Consider the following 8,061-nt stretch of genomic DNA (forward strand, 5'->3'; position numbering starts at 1 on the left):
GAAGATAATCTATTGAGTCAAAAATTCAAAATCTCCAGTCATAGACTGGATTCCTCAGAAGAGACTTGAACAAGCAGCTCAGTGATATCACAAGCCCCTCCTAGCTTTTCACCTCCCGTGCTGTTGGCATTATCTTAGACTGGGTCTCCTATTGGTGATACAGGGGCTGCCAGTAGCATATGAGGTGATGTTCTTTATCATTGAGAAAGAACTTTTCCCCAGAACCTCCTGTAGACTGAGGAAGCGTCTTTCCTGGGAGATCTCAGCAACTTTTCCCCCTATTTCACTGGCCTGACTTGGGTCACATGCCTACCTTTGGACCAATTCCTGCTGTCAGGAGGCTGAGAGGCCCTCATTGGCCAGTAGGAGCCCAGCTTGAAGTTGGAAAATTTAGGTATCTGTTAGGAAGGTGACGATATATTTGGGGAGGCAGCCAACACTGCATACCTCAGTCAGCTTGCGGTGCTGAACCAAGAGCTGACCTGACTTCCTGTGAGGTCTAAAGTGACTACTGGCTGGATTGCTGGGCTTCTGGTCTCCTCTTCCAATGTGCCGGGGCTCGTGGCGGCAGACCTGGCAAATCTGTGCTCATCTGGACTCTGGGTCAAAGTCTTTGGATCTAACTCCAGTTACAGGAGAAAGTGGGGGCAATCCTGGGGCTCAAGGGGGCACCGCATTCAGAGGGAGGCTTAGAGAAGTCATCAGAGGGACTGGAATGACAGGTCAGGGGAGTTTGTCATGGCAGTACTACATTTGCCTTCCTCAAGAAATTTTGTTCAGAGACACAAGCTGCGTACACAGTCTGGAAGCAGGTGGTATGTATCTGGAGCCATGGGTCTCCGCCTTATTTACTCCAAGAAGTAATTCCCATCTTCTGTGCCACACATATTACTGAAATTCTCTGTTGAAACAGGATTGATTCATATCACTGTGGTTTGTATTTCTGTTTCTGATGTGATGAAACTAGCGTGTGTTAGTCACTCAGTTGTGTCCGACTCTGTATGACCCCATGGACTGTAGCCTGCCAGGCTCATCTGTCCATAGAATTCTCCAGGCAAGCATACTGGAGTGGGTTGCCATGCCCTTCTCCAGGGGATCTTCCCAACCCAGGGATCGAACCTGGGTCTTCTGCATTACAGGCAGATTCTTTACCATCTGAGCCACAAGGGAAGCCCCAATCAAATTAGTAACCATGGTTTAATTGATAATGGGTTAAAAGTAACTTATCTGTCAAAGACCCCTTGCCCCATCAACTCTGAAGTCTTTTGGGGTCATTAACCGTGCCAGTAGGGCTGAAACTCAGCTCTGGTGCTGTCTTCTCCCAGAAATGGCTTCCTCTGATGACCAGCACTGAACCTTTCCCTGGGAGAGACCTTCTTGAACCCTGGGTCTGGTGAGGTCTCCTGCCTGAGGCCTGAATCAGGGAGGGAGGAGGGAGACCCTGACCCTGGGAGTGAGTCTGAGGGTGGAGGGAGGTGGTCCTGCTCTCAGGGTCACAGCCTGGGGGGTGTCTCTGTGTCTCAGGGGGTACAGAGTGTTATCATCCTGTGGCTCTTGGGACCCCCTCTGGGCTGGAGAGGGGCCTGCATTTCCACCACCAGAGCCTGACCTCCCTTTCCTCCCCGCCCCTCGAGTGGGGCTTTGCTCTGGACGTCAGACTTGGTGTTTCCCCGGAGGGCATGCCTCGATGCCTTTGGCATCATGGTACCTCCTGCACCACGCCTCACCCCAAACCAGTCTCCGCTCCGGTCCTCCTCCAGGGCGTCCGCTTGCTTCATGGTAACGTCCCTTACTGACCTCTTCTCTCTCCCCCTGGACGGTCATGGGGCATGAGAGCCCCAGACCTGGTCCTGCCCCTCCTCAGTGCCAGGCGTGGAGCAGGTGGGTCACAGAGCAGGCACAGTCCCTGCTTCCTGAAGCAGATCTTCCAAGGCGATACAGACTGCAGTAGCCTGGCATGCCGTCAGGGAGGTGGGAGGCGGGAGGCTGTGCTGAGGAGGGAGAGACAAGAAGGCACATCGCACGCAGGAGGCGGAAGCTCTGCTGGGGGGCAGATCAAGGCCTGTGGAGTCAAGGCCTTGGGTGTAATGTTAAGGCATGGTTAGCTTTTCTAGCTTTAAAAAAATTGCTGAGTAGCATCCCATTTTGGGCTTCCCTTGTGGCTCAGCTGGGAAAGAATCCTGCAGTGCGGGAGACCTGAATTCGATCCTTGGGTTGAGATGATCTCCTGGAGAAGGGAAAGGCTACCCACTCCAGTATTCTGGCCTGGAGAATTCCATGGACTATATAGTCCATGGGGCCGCAAAAGTCAGATACAACTGAGCAACATTCACTTTCATCCCATTTTATGAACTGTCCTATTGTGGACATATGAGTTATTTCCAGTTTGGAGCAATGATGAATAGGGACTAAACGTTTGTAAGCAGGTCTTTTTTTTGTGGAAATGTTTTCATTTCTCTTGGGTAACTGCCTAAGAGTAGAATTGTTGGCTCATGAGATAGGTTTATGTTACACCATTTTCTTGGTGACTGCAGGGGATTGATTCCAAGACCTCTATGGATACCAAAATCTGCAGATGCTCAAGTCCCTTAGGTAAAATGGAGTGGTATCTGCATATAATCTGTGATCATCCTCCTGTGTACTTTTGTATACTAGGCAGGTTTATAAGTCCGGGGGTCCCTGAGGAGAGAGGGGTCTGGGGTTCTCGAGGAGGTGATAGGTCTGGAATTCTCAAGGAGGAGGAAAAAGGACAAACATCTTTCTTTTCCTTTGCATTCCTTAGTCTTAGTCACATAAAAGTTTTCTTTCTTTAAGCCAGGAACTGATGATTATACAACAAACAACTTAGTTTAAACTCTGTACTAAGGATTATATAACAACAATGTATCCTGCTTGAGGACAGTTTTCCATCCTGAAAACCTTCTAGCTAATCCTGTTATCCTAAAATGTAAATTGTGGGAGTGGGTCTGGTAAAATATTCACAAATTTGAGACATGCTTTTGATTTATTGTAATAATTAATAAAAAAAGTATGTGACTCCCTTGCTAACACTAGTGAAGGGGGCACTCTCTGCCCCCTTCTGATGTCTGTGTCAGAAGCTGTCTCAGTCCCTTTTTCACTTTAATAAACTCTGCTACACAAAAGCTCTTGAGTGATCAAGCCTGGTCCCTGGTCCCGAAGCTAAATCTTCTTCAAGCTATCACTTTAAATCATGTTTACATTTCTCTGATAATGAGTGATGTTGAGCATCTTTTCATGTGTTTGTTAGCCATCTGTATGTCTTCTCTGGAGAAATGTCTGTCCAGTTCTTTGGCCCATTTTTTGATTGGGTCATTTATTTTTCTGGAATTGAGCTGCAGGAGTTGTCTGTATATAGATATATATTTTTCCATTTATTTTTATTAGTTGGAGCGGGTGGAGAGGGAGGTGGGAGGGGGGATTGGGATGGGGAATACATGTAAAGCCCGTATATTTTTGAGATTAATCCCCTGTCTGTTGCTTCGTTTGCTATTATTTTCTCCCATTCTGAAGGCTATCTTTTCACCTTGCTTATAGTTTCCTTTCTTGTGCAAAAGCTTTTAAGTTTAATTAGGTTCCATTAGTTTATTTTTGCTTTTATTTCCATTAATCTGGGAGGTGGGTCATAGAGGATCTTGCTGTGATTTATGTCAGAGAGTGTTTTGCCTATGTTCTCCTCTAGGAGTTTTATAGTTTCTGGTCTTACATTTAGATCTTTAATCCATCTTGAGTTTATTTTTGTGTATGGTGTCAGTGGAGGGGGTTCAGGATGGGGAACACGTGTAACTCCATGGCTGATTCATGTCAATGTATGACAAAAACCACTACAATATTGTAAAGTAATTAGCCTCCACCTATAAAAATAAATGAAAAAAAATCATGTTTACATTACCATACTAATGTAAGTAGTTGTTAATACAATGTAAACACTATGTAAACAGAAAAACGTCTATTTCTGCTTTATTGACTACCCCAAATCCTTTGACTGTGTGGATCACAACAAACTGTGGAAAATTCTTAAAGAGATGGGAATACCAGACCACCTGACCTGCCTCTTGAGAAATCTGTAACCAGGTCAGGATCCAACAGTTAGAACTGGACATGGAACAACAGACTGGTTCCAAATAGGACAAGGAGTATGTCAAGGCTGTATAGTGTCACGCTGCTTATTTAACTTATATGCAGAGTACATCATGCAAAATGTCAGGCTGGATGAAACATAAACTGGAATCAAGATTGCCAAGAGAAATATCAATAACCTCAGATATGCAGATGACACCACCCTTATGGTGGAATGTGAAGAAGAACTAAAGAGCCTCTTGATGAAAGTAAAAGAGGAGAATGAAAAAGCTGGCTTAAAACTCAACATTCAGAAAACCAAGATCATGGCATCTGGTCACATCACTTCAAGGCAAATAGATGGGAAAACAATGGAAACAGTGAAAGGCTTTATTTTCTTGAGCTCAAAAATCACTGCAGATGGTGACTTCAGCCATGAAATTAAAAGATGCTTGCTCCTTGGAAGAAAAAATATGACCACCTTAGACAGCATATTAAAAAGCAGAGACATTACTTTGCTGACAAATGTCTGTCTAGTCGAAGCAATGGTTTGTCCAGTAGTCATGTATGGATGTGAGACTTGGACCATAAAGAAAGCTGAGTGCAGAAAAATTGATGCTTTTGAACTGTGATGTTGGAGAAGACTCTTGAGAGTCCCTTGGACAGCAAGGAGATCAAACCATTCAATCCTAAAGGAAATCAGTCCTGAATATTGATTGGAAGGACTGATGCTGAAGCTGAAACTCCAATACTTTGGCCACTTGATGCAAAGAACTGACTCATTGGACAAGACCTTGATGCTGGGAAAGACTGAAGGCAAGAGAAGGGGACGACAGAGGATGAGGAGGTTGGGTGGCATCACCGGCTCGATGAACATGAGTTTGAGCAAGCTTCGGGTGTTGGTGATGGACAGAGAAGCCTGGTGTGCTGCAGTCCATGGGGTCACAAAGAGTTGGACATGACTGAACGATTGAACTGAACTGAAACACTCTGTAAATACCATATACAATAGATAGTTGCTGGTGTGTGGCAAATTCAAGTTCTGCTTTTTGACACTTTCTAGAATTTTTTTCCTGAATATTTTTGATTTGTGGTTGGTTGACTCCTTGGATGTGAGACATGTGGACATGGAGGACTGACATGTAACAAAATGATAAATGATTTTTTAAAGTGCTTGCACCACTTTCCCTCGAGCAATGCATGAGAGTTTCAGTTGCTCTACAGCTTCATGAGCCTCTTGATGAAAGTGAAAGAGGAGAGTGAAAAAGTTGGCTTAAAGCTCAACATTCAGAAAACTAAGATCACGGCATCAGGTCCCATCACCTCATGGCAAGTAGATGGGGAAACAGTGAAAACTGGCTGACTTTATTTTTTGGGCTCCAAAATCACGGCAGATGGTGACTGCAGCCATGAAATTAAAAGACGCTTACTCCTTGGAAGGAAAGTTATGACCAACCTAGACAGCATATTAAAAAGCAGAGACATTACTTTGTCAACAAAGGTCCGTCTAGTCAAGGCTGTGGTTTTTCCAGTGGTCATGTGTGGATGTGACACTTGGACTATAAAGAAAGCTGAGCACCGAAGAATTGATGCTTTTGAACTGTGGTGTTGGAGAAGACTCTTGAGAGTCCCTTGGACTGCAAGGAGGTCCAACCAGTCCATCCTAAAGGATATCAGTCCTGGGTGTTCATTGGAAGGACTGAGGCTGAAGCTGAAACTCTAATACTTTGACCACCTGATGCGAAGAGCTGACTCATTGGAAAAGACCCTGATGCTGGGAAAGATTGAGGGCAGGAGGAGAAGGGGACGACAGAGGATGAGATGGTTGGATGGCATCACTGACTCAATGGACACAAGTTTGGGTAAACTCCGGCAGTTGGTGATGGACAGGGAGGCCTGGTGTGCTGTGATTCATGGGGTCGCAAAGAGTCGGACAGGACTGAGTGACTGAAGTGAACTGAACTGAACACCTTCATCAATACTTGGTGCTGTCACACTTTTAAATTTTAGCCAGTTTACTGGGTGTGAGGTGATATTTCCTTGTGGTTTTAATTTGTGTTTCCTCAAACAGCCTTGAACACTGGGAGAGTAGCCATGAACAGTACTTTTGACAAAGTCTCCATGTTAAGCGTCTCCTGAAGTAAGCTGACTTGGCTGTCCCACCTGTTTCTTTTGAGACTGTGGCTCCCTGAGCTCCCAGCGTTTCTCCCCTGTTCTCCCCACCTCCCAGTCCCTCCTGGAAGGCAGTGCAGCTCTGGCACCTGCAATTTGGTTTGCGTGTCCACGGAGAAATAGGGGCCAAAGCGCTGGTCAGAAGCGTCTCAGGAAACAGTCCAGGGATCCTAGAACTCTAGGCCAGCCCAGTGCAGTGGTGTCAGCCTTCGGAGACTGCCGACCCCCAGAAGGAGGATCTGGGGCTTGTTTTCAGAGACAGCGTCTCAGGGTGGTTTCTGCTGGTGAGTCCACTCCATTCTAGGGCCACCACGGTCACTGTGGGACCCTGGAGTTCCCCCACCTCTGGCCCCGGTTTCTAAGTCTCGTCCGCTCCTAGCCCTCTGCCTTCCTCTCTTTCAGGGCCCCTGGATCCTCGAGCATCCATGTAGAGGCGCTTCTCCTTTCTCAGGTTGCTTCCCTTGGTGGTCTCAACTCGAACTCTAGGTCCGAGAGGGCCTGGAGGAGCCTGCAAATCCTCTGCACCCTCATTCCGGAACTGGGGGTGGCTGGGCTATGTGCTTGCTCCAGGCCTTGGTTTCCTTGTCTGTAGGCTGGGGGGTGACAGTCTTTGATGTGGGGATTGATGTGGGGATTAGAAGGGACCGTCCCACTGTAGAGGGTGCACACCGCAGGGCCACTTCTAAAGCCCATCTGTGCAGACTCAGGGTACCTCGTCATCTGACACTGAGGCCGCTGGTGGGGTATCTCCACTGTGGGCCGCGAGGGGCTCGCCCCTTGGCCGCTCATGGTGATTTCCGGCATCCGTCCTGTGGCGTCCTCCGGAATCGCAGCTCTTGTCTTCTCAGCCCCCCAGCGCCCTCCTCACTCACCCTCATGTCCTGACACATGCCTGTGCTCCTCCTCCCGCTTCCCCTTCTCTTCTCCTGTTCCCGCTTGTCTCACCTGACCCAGCTGTCATCCTTGAACCCCCCGTCACTCTCAAGCCAGCTGTCTCATCTGACCTACCTGTCTCTCCTGATCCACCTGTCGTACCTGACCCAGCTCTCCTGTGACACGGCCACCTCTGTGCCTGCCAGGCTGAGCTCAATCCACGGCAGTCATGGAGATGGCTGGTATCTGGCGCGTGGGTGGGGCCTGGCCTTAGCGTGTACCCCCTGCACTGGCTCAGGAGACTTTTCCCTGTGTCCATGCTCAGGTCCTTGTTCTGTGAGGGTCAGGAGGCCAACTAGGAGGCATCTGTGGGGGCCTGCAGGGCCCTGAGGGGCAGGAGAGCCCTGGAGAGCAGGGGCAGGGGGCAGCATGGGACCATGGTGAACTCACCTTGCACAGAGCCTCGGAGGACAAGCCCGTGGCAGACAGTGGGGTGCCCCGTTTCCTGGAGAAGTGCCCCAGAACGTGCTGGAGGGAGTGGGCCTTAGGGCTCCTCCCCTGACCCCCACCAAGTGCCTGGCCTGGGGGACTCCATTCTGCTGGCCCCTCTCCCAGGGCAGGACCCACCCCACTCTTCTCCTTTTGGGTCCCCAAGGCAGAGGCTCTGGGGAACGGAGAAGGGTGGGAGTAGAGATGGGCAGAGTTGGGGCTGGATGGGAGTGTGTCAGCCCTCTTTATTGACTTGGATTTGTATTTTGAAATTGTGTTGCAAGGCCCACCTAAGAAGACCAGCAGTGCCAGAGCCCCTATAGAATTCCTCTGCTGACCTGTCTGTGACCACTCCCCCCCACCCAGAGGCCCAAGAGACCCCACAGTGGCCATCCTGCAGATCTTTCTGGGGCTGGGGTCTGCTATGGAGGAGGTGTGTGAGAAGCTGGC

At 48.7% G+C, this 8,061-nt stretch overlaps 1 non-coding gene across 1 annotated transcript; it reads right to left on the reverse strand.

Moving 5' to 3' along the window:
• Positions 1 to 1,098: 1,098 nt before the first annotated feature.
• Positions 1,099 to 1,170, reverse strand: TRNAY-GUA (transfer RNA tyrosine (anticodon GUA)). The gene has a single exon. It is a non-coding gene; the product is annotated as a tRNA-Tyr (tRNA).
• Between the last annotated feature and the right edge of the window lie 6,891 nt (positions 1,171 to 8,061).

Source organism: Dama dama, chromosome 9, assembly GCF_033118175.1.
Source record: "Dama dama isolate Ldn47 chromosome 9, ASM3311817v1, whole genome shotgun sequence".
Lineage (NCBI taxonomy): Eukaryota > Metazoa > Chordata > Mammalia > Artiodactyla > Cervidae > Dama > Dama dama.